Here is a 26,104-nt window from a genome sequence, read left to right on the forward strand (position 1 = left end):
CCGTTTTTTGTTTTGGGGGATTGGGGTTCCATCCATTTACTGGCAAATATCACAATTTCATTCTTCTTTATGGTTAAGTAGTATTCCATTGTGTACCTATACCATTTTCTTTATCTATTCAACTGTTCAAGGGCAACTAGGTTGGTTTTATAGCTTGGCTATTGTGAGTTGAGCTGCTATAAACCTTGATGTGGCTGCGATACTGAGGCATGCTGATTTTTAGTCCTTTGGGCATATGCTGAGGAGTCGGATAACTGGGTCAAATAGTGGTTCCATTCCAAGTTTTCTGAGGAATCTCCATCCTGCTTTCCAGAGTGGTTGCACCATTTTGCAGTCCCACCAGCAATGTAGGAGTACACTTTTTTACCCACATTCTCACCAACACTCATTGTTGCTTGTATTCTTGATAATTGCCATTCTGATCGGAGTGAGATGAAATCTTAGAGTAGTTTTGATTTGCATTTCTCTAATTGCAAGAGATGATGAACATTTTTTCATGTTTATTGATCAATTGTATTTCTTCTTCTACAAACTTAATTATTTTTGCTAGAATATTTGAATAAATAAGTGTCCAAATTATAGACTTTTTAATTTGGGGGTTCAATTATTCACCATTGACTGAATCCTAAAACATGTAGAAGAAATGACATAAGTCTGTTATTGCCTCAAAATGAAAACTCTTCTTCAGTTTGGAAATCTGTCAACACATCTCATGCTACCTTTAACGTGGAAGACCAATGCAGAAAACTGAATATTCAAATATATATTTGATTTCAAACAAAGCATTTAGTTCAACAGTAAACATTTCAAATCATATATACAAACCTTATAACTGAATATACTCATTTTAAGAGTTGAACAAGCGAAAACAGCGTATCAATCAGATGACAAAAATAATTCAAACACATACAAATATATATACACGTGACTAATGCCTTCTCAGTATAGTAAGATTAAATTAAAGGTCTATCTTATCAAAAACCTTAATCTGAATAGGATATAGAATAAGCTCACCTCTAAAATAGAGAATAATTTATTTGATCAGTAATTTTTGAAATAGAAAAATCATATATGAATTAGTATATCAGAATAGTGTTGTGAGCTTTTAAATTATTCTATTTTTAGTATAGGGGAAAATCATATTTTATTCTGATTTAAGCTTAATTAAACACAAAATGACTTTTTTGAATCATGATTTAATATTCTTGTTCCCAGTCCTAATAAAAGCATGTTATGGTTTGGATGTCAGATGCCTCCCAAAAGCTCACATGTGAAACAATGCAAGAGGTTCAGAGGAAAAATGATTGGGTGATGACAGCCTTAACCCAACCAGTGAATGAATCACCTAACGGGATTATCTGAGTGGTAACTGAAGGTGGGCAGGGTGTGGCTGGAGAAGGTGAGTCCTTGGAGGTGTGCTGTCAGGGTACATGCTTTGTGTCTGAGAAGTGGAGTCTCTTCTTTCTGATCATCATGTGAGCTGCTTCTCTCCACCACACTCCTCCACCATGATGTTCTACCTCATCTTGAGCCCCAAGGAACGGAGACTGCTGTCTATGGATTGAGACCTCTGCAACCATGAGCCCCTCCACCCCAATAAACTTTTCCTCTTCTAAAATTGTTCTTGTCAGGTCTTTTAGTCGCAGCAGCAAAAACGCTGACTAATACAAAGCATATGATGCAAATTCTCAGGAAGTTAAAGGCTTCCTTTTTTCTATCTGAAATATATTTCTAACTTGCCATTTCTAATAAAGTATTATTATTGCAATCAATCCCATTTAATTAGATTCCATTGTAGTGTGTAGTAGCACACTTAGTTGGAAAATGTATATATGTAAAATATTCCTATTAATTAACTGAACTCAAAGTAATTTTACACTTGCTTGAATGGGAAATTTTGAAGTAACACCCCTTGGTTCATCTTGATAGAGTTTTTCTAGATTTCTGATATGCTCTTCTGCATTTACATCGCATTGGTTGTTAAAGGAGTTAACTGGAATTTAAATCCTTTACATTGAAATGCTTTTGATCACAATACATACTTTCTTCATATAACATTGAATGAGTCACAAAATAGATTAAAAAAAATAAAGGCAAGTGTTGAAATTTCAATTATAAGTTCTGTAAAATTCATATTTTTGTATTGGGATGATATTTTAAAGACAGTGGCAAAACGTTCACTTTCATCATTTGTGCCCAAAGATCAAATATGCACAAAATGTCCCCTGACATTCTTGCTCTAATGATAGTGATTTTATAAGTGCTTCAATCAATTCCTTACCTGTTGGATTCAGAAAATGGAGAGCACTGTGTTCTCAGAAAAATCAGGAAAGAATAAGGCAGGAGAATGTAACCTATTAGTGATTCTTTAACATGACCTCATAAGAACCTCCTCCAGATTCTCCGACCTCCAAGTGAATTTTAATGTTTCCAACTTCAGTACACTCTATTTCAGTGTACTTATAGCTAATTTTAGTTTTTCATGCATGCTAGGCATTTTTTCTTCAAATTGTAAGATGCTTGAAGGCAGGTTCTTTGATTGACGCAATAGTTCTTTTCCATTCTTAACAGTGCATATATGGCTTATGAAGTTTTTAATAACTTCCTGACTGAACTGTGTTTGGGTTAAAAATCACCTACTCAAAATTACATACTCAATATTCACAAAACATTCAAGTGCTTATTGTATTTAGCATGGCATTAAGAAGTTGAACACTGGAATTTAAAAATAATGGTTCTGTCATTCTTTTCTAGGACTTTGTACCAGTTTCTAAACTTTTCTGAATCTCCCTTTCAAAAGCTCTAGAAGGGGGACAATTTAATTCACCCAAGAATAAGTAGGAAAGTTTGATTTTTCATGCAATATAGACATATATTACACAATAGTACATGTCGTATGTATATATTACACAAAAATATATATTTCATAAAATAAAGATCCCTTACATGCTAAACACAATACATGTTATCTCCTCCGTGATCCTAATGCAGTCATGATGGTGTTTGTGATGAAGATGATGTCAGGGACCGAGGACACATGGCCCGTTGTCTTTTAAGCTAATGTACTGCTTAAGAGTGAGACTGAAGTGGAGACCATGAAAAACGATACAACATTATAAACTATGATGCAGAACTTTGCATAACCAATGGGAAGCCTAGAATAGGTATGCAACCTAAAGGAATAAGTAAATGCCTCTCATTACTTCCTGGGGTTATACTAAGGAGAATCCTAAATTGTTCCTAAATAAAGTAGTATGTCAAAATTCTGCCAACAAATATCAAGTAAGTATTAGAGTTCACAGTTTGGGATTGTGAATTTGAATCTTTACTTGGTCCCCTACTGAATTGTCTTATGCAACTAGAAGCTTCTAATAAGTAATAATAGCAATATAATTAATAAAAATGTGAGATTGAGCATAGAAGGAAAAACACCTTGTCTCATTTTTCATAGCAGAGAATCATTAGATACTAAATATAAAATGTGAATTTAAAAATATATTAGGGCTGAGGTTGTGACTCAGTAGTAGAACACTTGCCTAGTACCTGTGAGGCACCAGGTCCGATTCTCAGCACCACATTAAAAAATAAATAAAGTTATGTCCACTCCATCTAAAAAATTTTTTTTTAAATAATTAAAAAAATAGAAAATATTAAATGATGATTTTTCCCAATTCTGTTCTTTTATAAACTTGTATTTTAATGATCACCAATTAATGTTTTTTTCCAAGAAATACTTATCAAGAGGCTAAAATTTTCATCAATTTCTCTCTGTAGTTTTTATCTTAGGTAAATGAAATTACATTTAATAACTTTAACATTATAACTTGAGCAGTTTAATCACAGTTTCATGCAATTTTTCTCATAGTTAATATTTCGGTCTTTTTCATATAAAAGCACATCTGGAGTGATGTTCTCTAACTGTGAGCATTTTAAAACATTTACAAATTATTGCTGTGGGTATCGTTTTACTCAAAAGATTTTTATGGCTTGCATTTGTGTAGTAAATATGCTTGATTTATATGCAATATATTTATTTAAAAAGCTATTTTCAAGGTGGAGACAGGACTGTAGAAAAGTGCTTCCTGTAGCCTGTTTCGAGGCTCCTCTGGCTATGAGCCTGGGCTTCCCAGGTGACAGCAGGTCCACCTCTTCAAGTCTCAGTGAGGACATCCACCCAAGGCAGCTGCAAAGGCAGGTGGGCACAGGTATTAGGATCCTTTATTTTCAGACTCCAAAAGCTGAACCATCTTGGATTGACAGCACTGTCACCACCCAGTACTTCCTTGGTGCTCTGTATCTGACTGAGTTCACAGCTTGCCTCACTCCTCTTTGACAATTATTAACTTTCAGACTGTTCCAAGCCTTCTGGTTTCTTACCACATCCCATTCAGTCTCCTTCACAGGGATTTTCCAGCCAACTGACGGTATGATATTTTCTCCTTTTATTCTTTGCAGGTGGCTTTGGAGTTCTGATAACTCCACCCAGGGGACAGTTGAGTGTTGCTGTTGGAAACAATGAATGCAAACTTCAATGGAAAGGGTGGCTTTTGCTTTTCTAACTGTTTCCAGTTATATCTTCCTGTGTTGATATTTGCCTCCTTTTGGTAAGACTGATTGGGTTCCTGTTCGCTAATATTAACCTAGTATTAACCAAAGAAAGAAAAACTTTTGAGGATTTCTTTTCCTCTTCCTATCTGAAACCCATTTCTGAGTTTTAAAATGTCTTTGGGATTGTGATTACAAATGAAAACAGCTGGGCACAGTGGCACACACCTGTAACCCCAGTGGCTCTGGAGGCTGATGCAGGAAGATTGCAAGTTCAAAGCCAGCCTCAGCGAAAGCAAGGCACTAAGCAACTCAGTGAGACACTGTCTCTAAATAAAATACAAAATAGGGCTGGGGATGTGTCTAGTGGTCAAGTGCCCCTGAGTTCAATCCCTGGTTGTTACCCCAACCCCCCAAAAAACAAAACAAAGCAAAACAAAAGCAATATGGATACTGTCATTTATTTCTGTTTCTCTGACTCTCTGAGTTGTAATAGCAACTAGGAGTATTATATTATTTGCAAGGTGGTAGAATTTTGGGTTGGGATAAGAAATCCTACAATTGGGATATAGTAAAATAAACTTTCAATTAAAATTTTCTGAGGTATTATTGGGATTGTTAAACTGATCCATGACATGACTTTGAAGGCTTTAGGATCAAGATGAGGATGAACCAATCTCTCTAAACTACACCCAGCTCCCTCCCAGGATACCAGTGAGCGATAGAAATATGTTACATTTTCCTTAAATAAAATATCTGTCCTATCTCAACAGAGTTAGAGACTAGGGCTCCAGGGATGTATTATCCAGGCATAGACCTTACTCTCAAGACCTCACAGTCCAATAGGGCAGACAATCTGAAAATTAAAATGCAGGGAGATAAGAGGAACAATGAGAGAGCTCAGAATCACAGAGAAGAGCAAACCAACAAAGACTCAGGGGTCAAGGCTCTTCCTGAGAGATGGCATCTCAGCTGAGTCTTAAGGTTTTCCTGGGAATGAGCCAGGTAAAATCTAATGAAATTCTCGGTGAGGAGATGATGTTTAAAACTTCCCAGTAGAACAGTTGCGAATGAGGGGGCTGCCTCTTTGCCTTTTGGAGGTTTTCTTCTCCCTGAGGCAATTATAGAGGCAAAATTTCCTGTGTAAAAAGAAATCAACCGGGGCTGGTTTGCAACCTGACTGTACCATTAGAAACCTGCAGCCAAGCCTACTGATAGGGGAGTCCTCCACGGAGGGAGGGGCAGGAGAGATAATGGTGGTTTCTCTGAAGATGCTGTTTGTCCTTGACAGAGAGAGAGAGGGAGAAAGAGAGAGAACAGAAAGCAAGACACCATATCAAAAAATCTTTGCCTTGAACAGCAGAGATGCTGAGCAAAGTTGCTGGGTTATCAGTGCTGTGAATAAGTGGTGTCGGCTTGACATTTTCCTACTGGCAGAGACAGAACACCCCTGAGGAAAGACACTGATCTTCGTTTTGTTTATTCAATTGGGGGTGATGTCTTGCCAGGTTTTGATAAATGTGTTTAGAAACTGAAAGGGATATGGTTATTGTGTGGCTTCTGCTTATTGCGGCATTGAAGTCACCCATCTGAATTTCACAGTGGGTCCCGCATGGTGCATATTCAAAACAGAAACCACCAGGGGCTCCTGACTGCCGCCAGTGACTGCTAAGATATGCCTCCTGATGCCCCTCAAGCTTTCTTTGCCCATTAGCCAGGCCAGGCTGTGTTTAGATGGGATTTTAAGAAAGACACCTTATTCCCTGTAATAGCTGGTCACTGATGTATGAAATTCCTTTAAGTGAGATAAACTTTTCATTCGGCAAGCTGCAGCTGAGGCTCCAAATGCAAATAGCCCTATGGAGATAAAGCTTTTGATTTTAATACTTTCCTGTGAGTGAGCTGAGTGAAAGCTTATCTTTTAAGAGAGAAAAAAATTTAATACACGTAGGGATGCAGGTGCTTGTGTATATGAGGGAGTAGAGAGAGAGGGAAAGACTGAAAAAGTGACCATTGTGGAAAAGGGAAGAGCGTGTGCTCTTCAGGTCTCTGCACAGCATCTGTGAGTTTTGCATAGGGAAAGGTGTCATGTGGAATTGTATATGTACATATGAGTGAGTTGGTAATGGGGCCTCTCGGAGAGAATGCTTTGTGGACAAGTGAGGACCCTGGCAAGGTGGACACCATTCCACTTCAGTAGTGCTATCCCAGGTCTGTGAGACACATTTGAGGGAGTGTAGAAAGTAAATCAGAGACAACAATATGTGCAAAAATAGCAAGCTAAGGTGACGTGATTGATGCTCTTACAATTGGAGAAAACAGGATGGGGATGAATGTCAGAAAAGGAAATCTGTCTTGCTCAGTTTCCCTGAGGTCGGCCCTTGGAAGCTGGTTTTCTGCTGTTGTGTGAGTGGGCAGCTGAAGCAGTGAAGTCCAGGTGGCCCTAGGCTTGGTAGGTTTGTCCCACATGCCAATCTGGTTTTCACTTTCGGTTCAGAATTCAATAAATCACAAGGAATAATCAACACTTTTTTTAATAAAATAAGCATTGTGTTTGATGATTTTGCCTAATTCTAGGCTAATTTAAGTCTTCTGAGCACATTTAAGGTAGGCCAGGCTAAGTTGTTGGGTAGATTGGGAGTATTAAGTGCACTTGTTTGCTTTTGTTTTGTTTTGTTTGTTTGTTTGTACCAGGGATTGAATCTAGGGGTGCTTAACCACTCATCCACATCGCCAGCTCTGTTTTATTTAGAGACAGGAACTCCCTGAAATTGCTGAGGTTGGCCTTAAACTCACAATCATCCCGCCTGAGCCTCCCCAACTACTGGGGCATTTTTTTGCTTACAGTATTATGTTTATTGGGACATAACCCCATCACAAAATAAGGAGTAAGTTTATCATGAAAATTATGCTGTTCTAGACTCAAACCCAGATTTAAATATTTCTGTTACCACTTACCATTTGTGTGAACTTGAGCCTAACACTTAAGCCATTTAAGTGCCAGTTTCCTTAACATTAAGATAGAGCTAATACTGTCTTTGTCAGAGGAAGGTTTGTTTTGATGTCATGGGAAGAGCTACTGCAGGAAGAAATAGATCCAACTAATTCTTACTGACATCACCGCCAGCATCCTCCTCCTTGTCATCATGAAACGTCTTATCAGGAAATGCCCTTAGATGCCCAACAGTGCATCTGTTACGTGCTGCCAAGTAGAGGCACAGCAGAGGTAACCACTGATTATTTTGTGTTATGCTTTGGTGGTGAGGTGTCCCCCAAAAGCTCACATGTGAGACAATACAAGAAGGCTCAGAGGAGAAATGATTAGGTTGTAAGTCTTAACCCAGTCAGTGAATTAATCCTGATGGGATTAATTGAAGTGATAGGATGTGTGGCTAGAGGAGGTGACTGTGGGGTATATATTTTGTATTTGGAGAGTGGAGTCTCTCTCTGCTTCCTAATCACCATGATGTGAGCTGCTTCCCTCTGCCACCCTCTCCTGCCATAATGTTCAAGTTCACCATGAGCCCCAAGGAATGAACCATCTCTCTATGGACTAAGATCTCTGAAACCGTGAGCCCTCAAACAAACTTTTCCTCCTCTATAATTGTCCTGGTCATATCCTTTTAGTTGGAGCAATGAAAGAGCTGACTAAAACATTTTGTTTCAAGAGTGAGTTTTAAAGCACTGCTCTCCTGGAAGGTAGTCAAGTGGTTGAATGAAGAGAATAAAAGTTTGTACTTGAGAATCCAATGGGCTTGTTCAAATGCTGCTACCACCATCCCATGCCATTTAACTTCTTTGTGCCTTAGTTTTTAACTTAAAGTTGTTTAATAATTGTAACTTTCTCACAGGATTATTAAGAAGATTAAGGGAGACGATCCTTAAAAAAATACCTGGCACAAGGTCAACACAATAAAATTTTAGTTTTAATGCTGCTGAGCTCTGTGTCCTGCTGCTTTTTAAGAGTTAACTTCACAAAATGATATTAATAAATGAAATATCCAATAACATCCAGGAAGATTCGTGTGCAGAGATGGTTGCTCCTTATAATCTCTAAGCTTCCTTTTCCTGATCTGCGATGTGGGCACACCAACAGATCACATCATCTTGAGGATATGGGAGGTAAATGAAGCTGTCTGGGAGTGAAGGTATAGTGCAAGAACAAGAAGAGAAGGAAATAAGGACTAATGAACAACTTGGTATACTGCAGTAGGCAGCTGAAACTTGACTCTATTAAAGGAATTCTTGCAATATGTGTAAAATGGACTCAAAAGGTGGGCCAAGGAGCTGGGATATGTGATCTGAACTCCTTTGAGCCAACGTTTGAGGGGTACCCCTGAAATCATGAATTCACCTGCTCTTGTAGCCTCTCCATTAGGTGGCAGAGCTGGCTCAAATCATTAGAAAGCCTTCAGGCAATGAACGGCAGAGGAGAGTTTCTAGGAGTTGGACAAGCATTGATGAAAACAGAGGGGGCTGTGGATGGGTGTGGGTGGGAGCCATCTGTCCATACAGTATTCATTCTGCACTTCCCCTGACATGCCAAACACATATGTGATGAATCATGCAATTTATTAATTTTCCTGTTTGCAAATTCAATACAAATATTTGTCCAACTTTAGAGAACATCTCATTTGTAACATCTGTGTTTCTTATTTCTTAGCGATCCACTGTTGAAATCTTATCTGTCTCCCTTGTTTTGGAGGGAAAGGACTGAAGAGAGTAGCTATGGGGTGTTTAGGTAAGACTGTGGGTTCCAGATCCAGAAGTCACAACTTAAGAAAAAAGCAAAAGCAACGGAATTAAAATTCTTTCTCTATTCACTTTATAAAACAGTTAAACTCTCCTTCTATACTTTTCTTGCTGGTGACTTTTTTTTTTTTTTTTTTTTTTTTGCAGTGCTGGTGATCAAACCCAGGATCTTGTGCTTACAAGGCAAGCACTCTACCAACTGAGCTATCTCCCCAGCCCCTGCTGGTGACTTTTTATAGCCTTGGTACTTATTTGCCTGCTTTTATTTAGGTTTTTTTCCACCGTTAGAGTAGGCAATATTACTGTTTGAATTGAGGAATAGGGCATCTTTTTTTTCAAATTAATTTATTTTGCAATTAATGCACTTAATCTACTAAACATCATTGTTGAGCAACACAGTATGTTGTGCAGAACCAATCATTTACCTTTGTTTTTTGTTTGCTTAAATTTTTTATTGGTGCATTATAATTATACATAATAGTGGAATTCATTATGCCATGTTCTTATATGCACATAATTTGATCAATCTCATCCCCTAGTATTTTCCCCTTCCCTCTCTTCTTCCCTTTCCCTGATCCACTTGCTTTAATCTACTGATCTTCCTTCTATAATTATTATTATTTCAATCAGTGCATTAGTTTATATATATAAATATATATGTTTTATATATATAAACACACACATATTATATATGAATCATTGTGGTAATTCATACATTGACAGCATAATTAGGCAGATTTTGTTCCCTAGTATCTCTTTGCCCTTCCTCCTCCCATCCTCTTGATCTCCTGCTTTTATTTTTGTGAGATCCCCTTCTTTATTCCTTCTCCCTCTTTCTACCTTCTGCATGAGAGAGATAATATTCAACCCTTGACTTTCCAAGTCTGGCTTACTTCACTAAGCATGCTATTCTCCAGTTCCATCCATTTACCATCAAATGACAATTTCATGCTTCTTTATAGTTGAGTAAGTCTCCATTGTGTATATATACTACATTTTCTTCATCCATTCATCTGTGGATGAACAGAGAGACTGGTTCCATAACTTAGCTATTGTGAATTGTGCTTTTATAATGGTAAAGTGGACGGGCGCAGTGGGGCATGCCTGTAATCCCAGTGACTTTGGAGGCTGAGACAGGAGAATAGTGAGTTCAAAGCCAGCCTTAGCAAACGCAAAACCCATACACAAGTGTACCAAAGAAAAACAATGCTTCTCATGAAATTATGTGCTTTGAATTTTTTTTTGTTTGTTTTACACCCATAAGGGGTCTTATGTGGCCTGAGAGTCAAGTCTATTTTACCACATATTTTTGTAAATAAAATTTTATTGGAACATATTTTTATGTATTCTTTTAGACTTGTCTTGGTACTACAAATGGCAAGAGGTGAATGAATGTGTTAAGGTCTGTTAGCAGTATGCAAAACTGAAAATAATTACTATCTATTCCCTCATTGATCACTATTTTAGAAGAATGTTTTAAGAGGTACTATCATTTATCAAGAATTAACAAATTTTTAATTGTTTCAGTTTCATTTAAGCTACATTCTTTGCTAAGGTCAAATAATATTTTTAACACAAATTATGAAATTATAAAATATACATTGGATAATATACATTAGCTCTACATGCATTTTTAAAAATGAGTGTGCAGGATTTTTAGCAAAAGCAGTGATATAGTTTGAACCGTAGATAGGGGTCTGGATTCTTTTTTTGTTTTTCTAGAAATAAAGACTTGCTAAAAGTTGGTAGTCAACTCACTCTTGGCATTTGATTTGAAAACCTAATTATAAACTTTTGTCTTAGTCTGGTAAGAGACTGTATAATTTTCAACATAACCGCTGAATACTGTCTTTAAAATAATGTCACATGATCTTGTTGGGGGAGTCCTATAAAACTTTTTTCACGTAATTTTTATTCAATCATACATTGAAGACTAGATGTCCTGGTGTCAACATATAAATTTGTTATAGTTTTGAATGGCTGGTTTGGGCATCTTGCAATGATCCATGTGATTGAAAGGCTTGTCCAAGTATAGTGGTGTGGGAGGCGATGAGACATCTATGAGATGGGTCTAGTGGGAGGTCATTGGGTCACTAGGGTCCTGAGGAAGTTCTTCTGCACTCTCTTTGTGTTAGTCAGCTTTCATTGCTGTGACAGAATACCGGAGAAAAACAAGTTAAGGGAGGACAATTTTTTTATTTTGGCTCAGTTTAAGAGGTTTTAGTTCATGATCACTTTGCTCCATTGATTGTGGGCTTGGTGAGGCAGAATATTATGGCAGGGAGGTTGTGACAGAGCAAAGTTGCTCACCTTGTGGTGTCCAGGAAGCAAAGAGAGGAAAAAGGATGAGGGATGAAATATACCTTTCCAGGTTACATACCCAGTGGCTCACCTCTTCCAAGTGGGACCCACCTTCTAAAGTTTCTACTATCTCCTAATAATGTAAGCCTTTAACACATAAGCCTTTGGGGATATCCCAGATCCAAACTATAATATCCTTGGTAGTTCTGATGAGTGGGTTTTAAAAAAGGAGCAACCATGGCCCATCCTGCTCTCTCTGCTTCCTGACTAGCTATAATCATTTGGCAAACACACACTCTTGCCATGATGTGATGGTCATCCACTGTCAGATCTCCAATTAGAGTCAGAACTCAGGGACCTGCCTGATCTTGAACTTTGAAATTCTGTAATTGTGAACTGAATAAACCTTTTATCTTCATAACACTTTGTCTTAGACATTTCATTACAGTGACGGAAAGTCAACTCTTACAATGTCATAGTATATACTAGAAAATTGGAAAATTCAATTCAAAAAATTTTTAAACCAAACGAACATATTCTTTCCAAACTTTGTGCCTTATTTTACTCATTCAGTTACATAAGATTTGTATAAAGATTTTCAAATAATGAAAATAATATTCATTATATAGAAGAATATGATTGATGAAAAAAAATTACAAATAAACTTTTTAAGCATCTAAGCTACTTAATTTTTAAAAGAACTAGTGGACATTTTTATAATTAAAAAAAGTGTTACTTTTGTATTAGAGCACCTGTAAAATATTCAATGTTCTATATGACTGAAAAATGAAATTGTTAATCAATACAAATAAATTAAAAACAAAAATTTGGGGCTCTATACATATTCCTTTGTTTTCAAGCACACTAGAGCAACAGTGCAAGCAATTCAGAATAAATGTAATCCTTTTTTTTTTTTTATGGTACTGGGATGGAACCCAGGACCTTGTGCATGCTGGGCTAGTACTCTACCACTGAGCTACCTCCCCAACATAATTAAACTTGCTCTTGACTAGTTTTTTCAATAATCATCAAAATGATATAAAATTTAAAGGTTAAAAACTTTTTTTTAATCTTAAGTGATTATATCTTGGGTGTTTCAAAAGTATCAGAAATGAGAAACGAGAACCAGGCAATGATAAATGGTTTCGTACAATACACACTATTATAGATGTATGTGAATATTATACTAGAAGATTGTGATTAAAAAGGACAAAGTGCTCTTAGTATACGAAGATGAACAAACCTGTGGTTATCTCATTATAATCTACCCTTACCGAAATGGAATGGAAACGGAATTGTTAAGAATAACTCAACTGGGTCCCTGTGACATTTTCTACCCAGTCCATTGTTGGCAACACTGTTGGTAGACAACACAAATGTTCCATTTGTGCTAGTATTATTGTTCTTGCCGGGTCACAGATACTTAGCCACACAAGATGGAGCAGAAGGGTTCTGTTAGCAAACTAACCATCTGTAAAAGGATTGACATTAGAAATGTATAAAATGCTACTTGCAATGGTCAGATGGTTTATGTATTTACTTCCTTTTTTCCTATGTAAATGAGGTAAAGAAAGAGCAGAAAAGGCAGCAATTTTAAGCTTTGGTTCAATGAATAGTTAATTATGCATATACTAGCTCAACATTCTTTATAGCAACAGGATTCTATGTAATTTATATGCAATTATTGATTCCACCTTCCTAAATCTAAGAGCAAGATGTATGGTACTTTCAGTACCCAAGAGAAACCCCTTGAACTCCTTTCCAAATCTCTATCTTCCTAAAGGAACCAGTATTCCAACTTTACTGTGAATTTAACCATAAATTTACTATGCTTATTCTTAAAATTAATTTAGATGAAAAGATGTTGGATGTGATTATTCTGTGTCTGATTTCATTTCTTCAATATAATGCCAGTAATATGCAAGAATTGCACCAATGTTTTTGCATGTTACAGTTAATTCTTTTTGTTTTTTATTATTATTATTATTTAAATTCATAAACACATTGATTAATCTTTTCTATGAGTGAATATTTGCATTGTTTGATACCTGGATTATTTACATAAAGCATGAATATTCCAGTACATATGTTTTCATAAGGAAATCATTAAGACCTCACATGTGCATATCTGGAAGGGAGTCTAATCAACTGCCAGTTTTCCACAGTTATGCAGCTACCAGCATTGCAGTGGAGTTCCATAACTTATAACTACCATACTTGGCCAGGTGGTTGTGAGGTGTTTCTTTTGTCATTATAACAGGATTTTTGCACTGCAATGAAAGCTTAAATATACATTTCTTTGATGAATAGTGATTTTGGATGTTACATTCTTATGATTATTTGCTATTTGGATATGCTTTTTTGCAAATGGAATTTTCAGGTGTTCTGTTCAATTTTTACTGGGTTGTTTGTAATTCTCTTATTGATTACTTATGTAATAGTGGTTCACTTTATGCTGTGAATATAGCCCTGCCGTTCTGCCATTGAAAATTTTAAAAAAATGGACATGTTTCTTTTCTTCCTTTCTCCCTGCTCCCTCCTAATCTCTCCCCCTCCCTAATCTTAGGAGAAACAGGATTACCTTTCTTCTCCATTCTAGGCAGAGTTATCTGTCCCTGAGTACACACTCACCGAAGGAAGGAAATAATTGGACTTTGGGGATGGTACCAGAATATCTCAGAAATGACTGTCTTCCAAATTAACAAGTGAATTAAAACTACAGCAGAGAACATGTGGAATGTAGCCTTTGAGTCACCACTTTAAACCCCTGTTCCTGTGGATTACAACCTCTGAGATAGGAGTCCCTGTGTTTCTCGTTTGCTAGCAAAGCAATACATCTTCTTTTCCCTTTTTCTCAAAAACGGTGTCCTTGTTACTGGATTGGCAAAGGGGTCAAGGGCCAAGCTTTTGGTTACACTTAAATTCCAAATACTTGAGGTTTTTTTCCATTACCTCACTTTTATTGATTTCTAGTTCAGTTTAATTGCTATTGAATCAGACTGTTTATGTTCTAAATATTTTTTTATTTGTTAAAATTCATCTTTGAAATTTGTAACAGTGGTCTACTTCATACGTTAAATGTAGATCTTGTTGCTCTGCCACTGTGATTTATTTTTAAAATGGACATATTTCTTTCTCTTTGTAACACCATCCCCTATCCTAGACTTCCCTCCCTGATCTCCCTTCCGTGCAATCTGGGAATCAGGATTACACTTCTTCCCATCCTAGGCTGTTATCTATCCTTGCACATGCCCATCACAGGGAGGAAGTATCACACTTCAGGATGGTGTCAGAATACCTTAGAAATCTTCTAAATTAGCAAGTGAATTATGACCCCTATCAGGGCACAACTGGAATATAATCTTTGAATAATCTCTTTAAAAAACCTTGTGTTCATCCTGATGGGAAGAAGCACAGAATCTGGGACAGGAGTCTTCTATGGTTTCTCTTTTGCTAACAAAGTAATAAACTTTCCTTTTTCTCAAAACAAGGACTGACCTTTTGGTAACAATTTGTTGATGTTAACACAACATATGACTTGTTTTATTAAATGTTTTGTGTGTATTTGAAAAAGAATGCATATTCTGTATGCATTGTGTTCTAAAATGCAATTGATCGAGTTGGTTGATACTATTGATACTACTGTTTATTGATGATGAGTTCATTTCCTCAGATGTTGAAGTATAATGCCGAGAGAAGCATGCCAAGGCAAGTATATTAAGCAGTTTTTTTAATAGTAGTAACACAGACTTCTCTTGGGAGGGAGAAGGGGGCCATGGCTGATGTTCTAGAATCACAAGAAGTGAGCGTGCCCTGCATCTTTTATAGCTTAGGGTCTCCTTTGTTCTCCTGTTCTTCCCCCTACCCCCATTTCTCCTTTCTGCCTACTGTGACTAGGTCCAGGAGTTGCCAGAGAGATGGCAAAAAGGTGAGAAGCTAATGGGCAGGGGGAGGGACCAAATAGAGCCCAGGGGCATTAATTAACAACTCTTAACCTGCAGTCTTTTGAAAATGGATGGTATGGGCAGGTAAAATTTGGTAACCAGAGGGCTCTGGAGGTCTTTGACATTCCATTCTCCCAGGGGTGGTCTCCAACTTCCCAGATGCAGATGACTTTCATGGTCTTCATTTTCTGGATTTGACCCAATTCTCTATTTCTACACTAACTGCCTGTCCTCAATTCTGGCTTCCCTATGATTAAAATCGTCTATATTGGCATAATTTGTGTCTGCTCCTATCATTTATTAAAAAGGGTGTATTTTAAAATATGCAGTTATCATTGTGGATTTGTTGTCTCTCCTTATTTTTGTCAAATTTTATTTCTTATATTTTAAAGAACTACTATTAATACAAATTTCAATATATTAGTCTTTCTGTTTATTTTGTTTTTGTCATCCTGAAACGCCTTTGTAGTATTTTGGATGATATTTCTTTCCTTGGTGTCTTTATGCCTGATATTAATAATCCTTTATAGTTTTCTTTGATTAGTGTTTCCATTACCTAACTTTCTACATTGTGTTTTGTATTATAATGAATTTCTTATAAAATTTGTAAGAGTTGGTTTATTTTTCATTTTTGCAAATCTGACACTATTTTCCTTAATTAGACTACTTAGTATATAAAATATCTGATGTTCTTTAAGTCTTTCTCACACTTTTCATTTCTATTTGTCTCATCTTATTTCATCCTCTATTCTTCTTCTCTTTCCTTCTTTCGAATTTATCAAATATCTCTATAGGCTATTTTATATCTCTGCTTAATTATGTCATGACTCTTTATGTGAGCCTCTGGTTACCTAGGAAACCTCAAAGACCAGGATGGCCACACCCTACCGGAAGACTCTGCTATGGAGGCCTTAATTCTATTTATGAGAAGGAAGCCTCATGGCTAATCACCTTAAAAGCCCCCACTTCATTATAGCATCTGACTGGACATTAAATTTCGGTACTTCAGATTTCAAATTTTGGAGGCAACACATTCACACCAGAGCAACCTCCCCTTCTTTCAAGGAGGATATCTTCTTAATGACTGGAGCCATCATTATGAAAATCTACCAGTGTTTAATATATTATTTTTAGAAGTGCAGTCATTTTTGGAGATGCTAGTTTTGGAGATACTGCCGTGGTGATGAGTCCTGCAAAGTATAACGCCGAGGTGAGCATAGAGTAGAAAGTAAGCTTTATTAAAGAAAAGTAAAAGCAGAGAATCCATCGGATTGAGCAAATCTTGTCCTTTTTATAGGTTTTAATGCTCTCATTCTTTCCCCCTTTTCTCTTTCCCTTCCTGCCTAGTGACTAGGCCCAGTTTTGCATAGAGTGAGAAGGGATTGGCAGAGGGAGGACCAAAGTGATCAGCCAGGTAAGGGCTCAGGGGGGCATTAATTAGCAGTTCCTTGCTTGTAGTACCTGGGAAGGTAAATTTGGTAATCAATGAGCTCTGCAGGTCTTTGACATTCCATTCTTCCACGTCAGTCTCCGTCTTCCAGAGGCAAATGGCTTTCATGGCCCCCATTTCCTCGATCTTACCTGATCCCCTATTTCTACACTGTCTGTCCCCTGATTCTGGCTTCACTAGTACTAAGAGATTTCTTTACATCTATTAGCCATGTAATCTTGGACAAACTTTTCTTAAATCTCAGTTTTATTTCTGTAAAATGAAAACAATAACACTACTATGAGCAATTGATGTAAGGATTAGAAATATGTCAATCTTCCTTATCTACAACTCCACTTTCTGTGATTTCAATTATCCATGATTTCTGTTGACCAAACATTGATAAATAATTTTAAAAACAAGCAATTATATACTTTCAAATTGCCCATTCTGAGTAGAGTAATGAAATCTTGTGCTGTCCTGCTCAGTCTTACGTAGGACAAGAATTACCCTTTCATCCAGTGTATCTGTACACTGTATATGCTACTCACCCTGTGGCAGGTGAGAGAGGGAATGAGAGAAGCCACATGCACATAGCATTTATTACAGCATATTGTTTATAATTGTTTTATTTTATTAGTTCTTATTGTTATTCTCTTACTGTTCCTAATTTATAAATTCACCTTTACCATAGAATATAGTATATAGGAAAAAATCCAGTAAATATAGGGTTCAATACTATCAATAGCTTCAGGCATTCACTGGGAGTTTTGGGAAATAGACTCTGCTGGTAAGGGAGCGATAGTGCGAATAATGGGAAATGCAACGAAGACATGGCAGGTTCCTTGTAGACTCTAGTAAATGATGAAGGAGATGATGTGATGTATGAAAATGACCAAGGCAGAGCCTGTTTAGGTTTGCCAATTTTTTTCCAATTTTCGAGACTTTAAATGGCATGTCTATCTGTCTGTGTGTGTTTGTAAGCGTGTGTTTATGTATATATCATATATGTATGCATAATTTTTAAAATATATTCTCTTTCCAGACTTAATGTTGGTAATAACCTCTCCTAGATGCAATGCACCACTTAAACAGTATCTGCTGGTGTAATTTATTATATTTAATTAACTGAAAGTTTAGAAACCAGAAATCCCCTTGGCAATATTGTGCTTAGAAAGGAGTAAACAGTCCTTAAAGGATGACATGGGGATAAGTCTTCTGAGTAAAGTCAATAAACACCAATGCTTTTGTCTTCCTATACTGATTTTAGTTGTTAAGGTTCATTTTTTTACTCCACTTTTTAAAACTAATGCCATTTTGAGTTAATGAAGTTATGAGATAGCTAGATGTCAAATAAGTGTTATTAAACTGAAATATTGGTACAATAATTTGTATTTATTTCTTTTTTGTGGTCTTTTTATTTTTTTCCTTATATATCTTTTTAAATTTTTACAGACTGCATTTGATTCATCATACACAAATGGGGTACATCTTTTCATTTCTATGGTTGTGCACGATGTAGATTCATACCACTTGTGTAATCATACACGTACATAGGGTAATGATGTCTGTCTCATTCCAACATTATTCATACCCTCCTCCCTCTCATTTCCCTCTACATAATCTAAAGTGCCTCCATTTTTCTCTCACCTCCCCACCTGTCCACCCCATTATATATCATTCTCCACTTCTCAGGGAAAGCATTCAGCCTTTGGTTTTTTGAGATTGGCTTATTTCACTTAGCATGATATTCTCCAGTTCCATCCATTTATCTGCAAATGCCATAATATTATTCTTTTTATGGCTGAATAATATTCCATTGTGTCTCTGTATTTATTTATTTAAGCCACTTTACTGGGGTATGATTGATGTATGAAAAGCTGTGCACATTTTAAGTCTACAGTTTGGTGATTTGGGGTCAAATAGATACCTTTGAGGATAATCACCACTATCATGATCATAGACATACCATCACTTCCTCAAGTTTCCTTCTACCTCTCTAATAATAATATATTTTTGTAATAAGCTCAATTAACATAAGATCTAACTTCAAATTTATTTTCAAATGTAGTAGCTATAGGGTATTTATTTTTCAGCTACTAAATACCAGTGTTGTACTAAAAGTCATGTGTCTATAATTTAACCAAGTTTAAGAAGTTAAGTATAAAAATTTACAGTCTACTAATTATTTCAGAGCGGTATTTCTAGAAAGTTTTATCTCTTCATATCCTGTTTTATTTCCTTTGAGGTTCAAGTCATTGAGCATTTTCAGGTAATACATTTAGTTCACCAGGAAATGGCTGGTGAATTCAAGTTGCTCTTCCTCTTCTGGTGGTTATCTTCCCCAGAGCAGGGTTTATTAAGCACAGGCCCTGTCGGACCAGGAGAAGAGTTTATTCACTATATACCAGCACTGATGAAGGAGGACGAGCTGCATACTTTGGGAGGTTATGAAAAATGAAAACGAGGGGTTCCTTGCCTAAGATTATGCAAGGAATAACAGTGGGAGAAGCACATTAGACCAAGCACCTTGCTGCTGCCTGTGAGGAAGCACTTCCTGACATGGCCCTGGGTGAGCCTGACTTTGCACCAGAGATGAACCATTCTTTTATGTCTAAACTGTGTTTCTTCCTCATTACATTTGAGCAAAGGAAAAGAGGAGAGACTATGGTTTATTGGTCTTTCTTGGTCTGTTAGACCAGTGTTGTGATCATCTTTATATACATAAAATAGATCGTCAAGAAGTGTGTTTAATTTGTCCAGTTTCTGAGTGTTTCTCACTCTAGGCTTCTGACTTCTTCCTCCACACCCCTTTCCAATGTGCAGCTGTTGGGCTTCTCTGTCATTTACATGTGACTGTCTATGAGGCAGCATAATGGAACCAGGGAGAGGTTTGAGTAACACTGTAAGATTCTTTCCAACACCTTGGTTCTAAAGATTCTCAAACATTGAACTGAAAACATGTTTAATTAAAGATCTTTATTTAAAAAATATCAGAATGTTTTCCCTCATATGTGGAAATTAGACCAAAATAAGAGGGGTGGGGAGGGGGGAATTCCATGAGAATAGAAGAGACATCAGTGGAGTAAAGGAAGGGGATTGAGGAGGAGAGGGGAGGGACTGGAAAAGGGAGGAACTGTGGAATGAAACTGTACATACATGAATATACAACAGTGAATGTCACCTTTATCTGTAAAGCACTGATTTAAAAAAAGAAAAGTATGAATAAATAGAAGGAAGACCAGTAGAATAGAAGAAAGGCAAATGGTATATGTGTGTGTGGGGGGATGGAAATGGGAAGTGCTGGAGGTTGAATTGGAGCAAATTATATTCCAAGCTTGTATAATGAACCCCAATATTATGTATAACTCTAATGGACTAATAATATTTTTAAAATCTGTTCTTCTGAAGCTTTTATATAACTAGGCCAGCTATCTCATTAAATAGCAAAGATCTATTTAGTGTTTCACACCTGAAGCCCATTAGTTGCCCAGGATTTGTGTCTATAAAAATAAAGTAGCACTTATTCTCTCTTTTTTAAATGACTCCTGGTGGCTTCTGGGATTTCTCCTTCCTAGTCTCTAAACACAAGAATTACATAAAACAAAACAAAACAAAACAAAACGAAAAACAAAAAACAAAAAAACTTTAAAAAACCCTTAAAATTCCTTAATGAGCAAACATGACAATTCCTTTTTAAAAATTTTTGAAGCTACATGAAGCAAAATCACATCCCTTCCTCTCTGAATAGACATAGTCACTTGAGTTCATATACATTGTAAAGAATGCCCTTGCACTGCCTATTTTCAAGAGTAGTAAATTATAAAGCGAAATTTAATTTTAAATTAAATTTAAATAAAATAATTCTTAAATTCTTGTAAGCAGAAGAAAAATGAAAACGATGTGATCCTTTTTCTATTTCTGATTCCAAAATGGTAGTACCATTAAACTGCTAGAATATTCTACAAAGTGGAAAGGCTTGCTACCTGAAGGTTTGTTAATTGGTAGAAGGGGAAAAAATTTCTACCAAAGTAAATCCAAAAATGCAATTTCTCAGGTCCTTGCACTTCACTAAGCAACCCTAACATGCATCCCTGTTTTGAAAAATTACTTGGCTGAAAAATGGGATAAAACAGTGATTATAATTAAATGAAACTTTTAAATTTTTCTTCCTTAGAAAAGCATTGACTCGATCCCTGATAATGGATTTAGTAGCTAGGTGTTTTTATTTGGTATAAATAGTCTTTTTGCTTGCCTTGATGAAATTATCAAATGCTTTTAAGTCCAGTCTTTGCCTGTATTTCTTTTGGAGAGGATACTTTCCTAATGTCTTCTTGATAACAGACTCTCTTAGAGCTTTGGGGAAACAAAAAGAATAAGGAGGCTATGATCACCAAAAGGTGATGAGTGGATTTGGGAATTAGAGAAGAAGAATCTCCCTAGGTGTGAACAAAATGTTTTAAATTGATAATTTCTATTTTTCAGTTTGAGTTTTCAATTTAAAAAAATTTTTATTTTGTATGGTTCTAGGAATTGAACCCCAGGCCTTCCACATGACAAGCAAGTGCTCTACTACTAAGCTACATTTCCAGCAAGTTTTTCACTCTTGTCAACCTGATTTTAATGTTCAGTTGGGAATCAAACAGTGATAAAGATAATAATTCAGCAATTGTCAGAGTATTAACAGATTACAAATGACTGTGCCATTTCTTTCATTCACTTATTTAACATCTATTTATTAAGACCCTAGTTCTCTCAGGCATTAGTATATAAGTTGGAGATAAATAAGTGAATGAGACAAAGTCACCATTTGCTTGGGTCTTAGGATCTGGTAGAATGAGTCATAGCGCATACACTAAGAAATATGTGGTCTAAGGTGATATTGTACAATGATGCTTTCCACAAAGACAAACCAAATATTGAGCTAGGAAGTGGCCTGTGTGTGTGCTAAGTGGTGTGTGTGTGTGTGTGTGTGTGTGTGTGTGTATGCGCATGCACACACATGCATACACGCATGCACCCATCGGGTATAAGTGTGCATGCCAGCGTATGTATGTGAGCCTCTTGGAGGAGGCAATGATTAACTGACCCTTGAAAGGTGAGAACAAGACATTTCTGCAGAGAAATAAACATCTGCCATGGTTTGACTATGGCCCCCCAAAAGTACATGTTGGGAATTTAATCTTTAGGACAGCAATATTGGAAGGTGGGGCCTAATGAGAAGTGATTACGTGACCTCAAGGATGGAGTTAATGGATTAATGTGAGCGGGTTCATTATCACTCTTACAAAAAGGGCATCTTTGGTTCTTCTCTTCCTTGCCTCACCCTGGCCCTTACCTTTTCCTTCTCTAGCCCTCTCACCTTTCTCCTTGGGATGACACAGTAGAAGGCCCTCTCCCAATGCCAACACCTTGATGGTAGACTTGGCCTCCAGAGCTGTGAGAAAAAAAATTCTTTTAATTTATAAATTACCAGTCTGTGGTATTTTATTACAGTAGCACAAAATGGGTGAGGACCTCTGAATAAATAGTTGTCTTGCAATCAAAGACCTCTAAAGTTCCTTCAAATTCTCTAAAATCATGTTTCTTCACTATTCTCATGGGACTATATAAGTTTAAAATATAATTTAGGGAAACTTAATTATTCAAACATGGAAATGGAGCCACTGCCTTGCTGTACTCTATCCACATAGAAAGGAAATCATAGCGACCATCTGTGTCTTGGTTTGTGTCAGGAGAAATGGAATATGAGATGGATCACAATATTACACTTTCTGCCATGATCCCAAACCGTAACTATAACTCTTGACAATCTTTTTTTTTCCCCAAGAGCTTTGAGGGAAGAATGGAAGGAGAAAAGAAGGTGAAGAATCATCAATCATTTATCAATCAGCAGGGCAATATGTGTGGAGTCCCTGCTATGTGTCAGACATAGTACCTGAGCTTTAGAAATGGAGTCCTTTTGTAACAGGGGTTCACTTGATGCTTGGACTATATCCGTGTTGCTTTGAAACTTAAATGTCTTTTTTTCCCCCAGTGTTTTCCCTGACCTTCTCCCTAATCTTCTTTTCCCTAACCTTCTCCTCCCAGATCTTCTTTTCCCTCATCTTCTCCTTCCTGATCTCTTCTCCCTAATCTCATTTTCTCTGAATCACCTCTTAAAATCCCCCTGTTCCCCATGATGGGCAGAATCACAGCCTTTGGGACAGGAGTCTGCTGTGTTTCTCCTTTGCTAGCAAAGCAATAAATCATCTTTTTCCTTTTTCTCAAAACCATGTCCTCATTATTGGATTGGTAACGGGACAAGGACCAAGCTTTGGGCAACACTATGGAGCTTCCTGACCAGAAAAATCTACATTTCTGGAGATAGTTAAGAATTTTCATGGATATATACCCCTTGGAAAAGGAGAAGTAAATGTGAGAATAGGGACATTATAAAATTAATTAATTGCTTGGCAGTTGTTTCCCCATGCATATAGGCAGGCACACAGCATCTATGTGTGATTCACACACAAATACGCGATAATCAAGGCTACTTTTTCTATGTTTCACCTCTTTAGGCACAGATTCCAACCACTGGTATACTAGCGACTGTTCCTAGCAGCACCTTATTACACAAATTTCAGGTAGTTTGTCAGGAGTTTGATATTACATGAATAACATGAAACCAGGCATGGTGTAATGACATACAACATGCTAATCTGCAGATGATGCATGTCAAGGTGTACTTCCCCCACAGTCAGTTCAAAAGTTTTACCACCACATCACTGGACTCTAAATATCAGAAAGATCTCTGCTTGTTTTTCCCTCAGCACTAACCATGTTTATCACAGCATGAAGTAGCACAAACAGGCAGCATCCAGGGAGTGATCACTTTCTGATGTCAGAGTCCAGGCTGGAAAGAGAAACAAGTTTGGGGAAACAGCAGATACTTTCTGCTTTGCATGAAAGTGCCAGTTTCTTCAAGAGTTCCCAAGAGGAGCCATGCCCTGAGAGTTTTTCCAGAGTGGTTGACCCCCTGGGATGGCCCTTGGCTGATTTCCTAGGCTACGGCCTGCTGCTTCGTGCTCAGAGCCCCCACTGGCACCTGGGGGAATCGAGTTGGCAGAGCAGATGCTAAATGTAGGGCAGAAGCCCAAGGGTGCATCACCTTCCTGCTGGTGCTGTTTCCTCAGCTCGGAACTGTTTTCATGCATTTGCATGTACCAGGTGTTCTGGACAACATGTGCCTTGTGCTCTAGTTTATAGAAGTTGATAGAGTCATTTGATTGGTGGCCTCTCTACCTTAATCCCTTAAGGAATTGCATGTATCTATAGTAACAGTCTAGTCCTATCCTCAGAGTTCTATCCTCAATGACATCTCGCTTCTCTTTTCTGTCTTATTCTGCTTGCTATGTATTAATTCCAGCATTGAACATCAGACCTATTAATATATCTCTGAATCTCATAACTGATTTCTGCTCCAACTTTTCCATGCACTTTTAGTGTGGATGACTTTGGAGTTTGGAGAAACAAGACTGTGTTCCCAAAGTCAGTCCTTTCTGGAGACGTGACTTTGGGGAAATAATTGAATGCTGCTGTCTGTGCAGCGGGTGTCAACATTTCTTTCCCATGGACCTCTTGAGGAAAATTGTGTGAATAAATGATCTTGTGAGATGTTTTATACTTCCTCAGGAACAGAATGCATTTGTGCAAACAAGAGGGATACCATTCCTGAGATGCATGAAGAGTCCCTTTCTCCCCTCGGCATCTCTTCTCTACTTAAACAGCTCAATACATCTTGCTGCCTGGTTGCCACTCCTTGTAGGCCGTTCGCTGCTCTTATGTGGGCAAAGTTTTCTATTCTACCACTTAGCGTTGATTTCAACATTGATCTTTGGAATCTATTGATCCCATTACAGTATTGTATTGAGTTTACAATTCAGTCTTGAAACATTATCCTCAGGATGAGACATGGGTTCCTAACATGTGACTCCCTTCTTCATATCACCCACCCTCAACACCCTTCATTCCCATCTCAACATTCTTTTAAAAAAACCTTTCTCAAGACTCGTGCAAACTAAGCTGTGTGCAATCTGTATTTCCCTCCTGCCTTGGCTGCTGCTACTGTCTGCTTCGCTGCTTCAGCAACTGAAACACGAATGGGCTCTTTTTGACATCTTGCCAATTACATTAAAGAGGGAGGGAAGAACGAAATGGGTTGAGCAGCACCTGGGGACAGTGATGGTGTGATTGCACAACCTTTCTTGCTCAATTGACAAGTTTAAATGGAAATCTCAAGCTGCTCTTTCAAGTAAATGTCTGTGTTGTTGCTTTCTGGTCTTCACATGGCCTCTTTGGTTTCTCTTGATGCTCATTACTTGGTGTGTAATTTCTCTATCCCGTAATTCCCCAACTTTCACGAGGCACAGGGAATGAATGACTTTAATAAGCACAGACTGCAGTAGGTGGGTCTGATGTCAGCACTATTTGCTTAGAAGGATTCGCCTCTACCAGATGTCTTCTTGGCCTCCACGGTCCAGCCCTCTCTCTACTTTTCAATTTGATAGTCAACCATGAAGCAACTGCTTTCAGTTGGCCTCCTTCTTTAAGGGTTTTCCTCATTTGAGGAACTTATTAGGAAGATCAACCATCCAGGTTGGCTGGAGACTTTCCTGGATTTATCACTGAAAGTCCTACATTTTGGAAAAATCCCCCAGTCCTGGGAAAGTTAAGAAGGTTGAGCGTCTTGTCTCTGATTGATCAGTTGGGGAGCATGAAATGAATGTTACATCATATTGTGCTGCATGTGGTCTTTTAATTGAATTTGATCTTGTCCCCACCAAGTACACAAGTCATAGCCCACCAACCAAATTCAGCTGTCAACCTGTTTTGGTATACTCGGTGAGCTAAGAAGGTTCACATGTTAGTAAAGAGTTGTTTCCAAAAAAGTGAATATACGACAAAGACCAGGCGGTCTACAGAGTAGAAAACATTATCTTCTGGTCTTTTACAGAAAATCTTCAAACAGTTCTTCCTTTGCAATGCAGCAAGGTTTGGGATACACAACCAAAGTCCATTTTGCTAATGAGATGAGGGGAGAAAATTGTGATCATTAAGATTATTGAAAACACATTCTAGGACTGGCACCTAT

This window comes from Sciurus carolinensis, chromosome 2 (genome assembly GCF_902686445.1).
Source record: "Sciurus carolinensis chromosome 2, mSciCar1.2, whole genome shotgun sequence".
Lineage (NCBI taxonomy): Eukaryota > Metazoa > Chordata > Mammalia > Rodentia > Sciuridae > Sciurus > Sciurus carolinensis.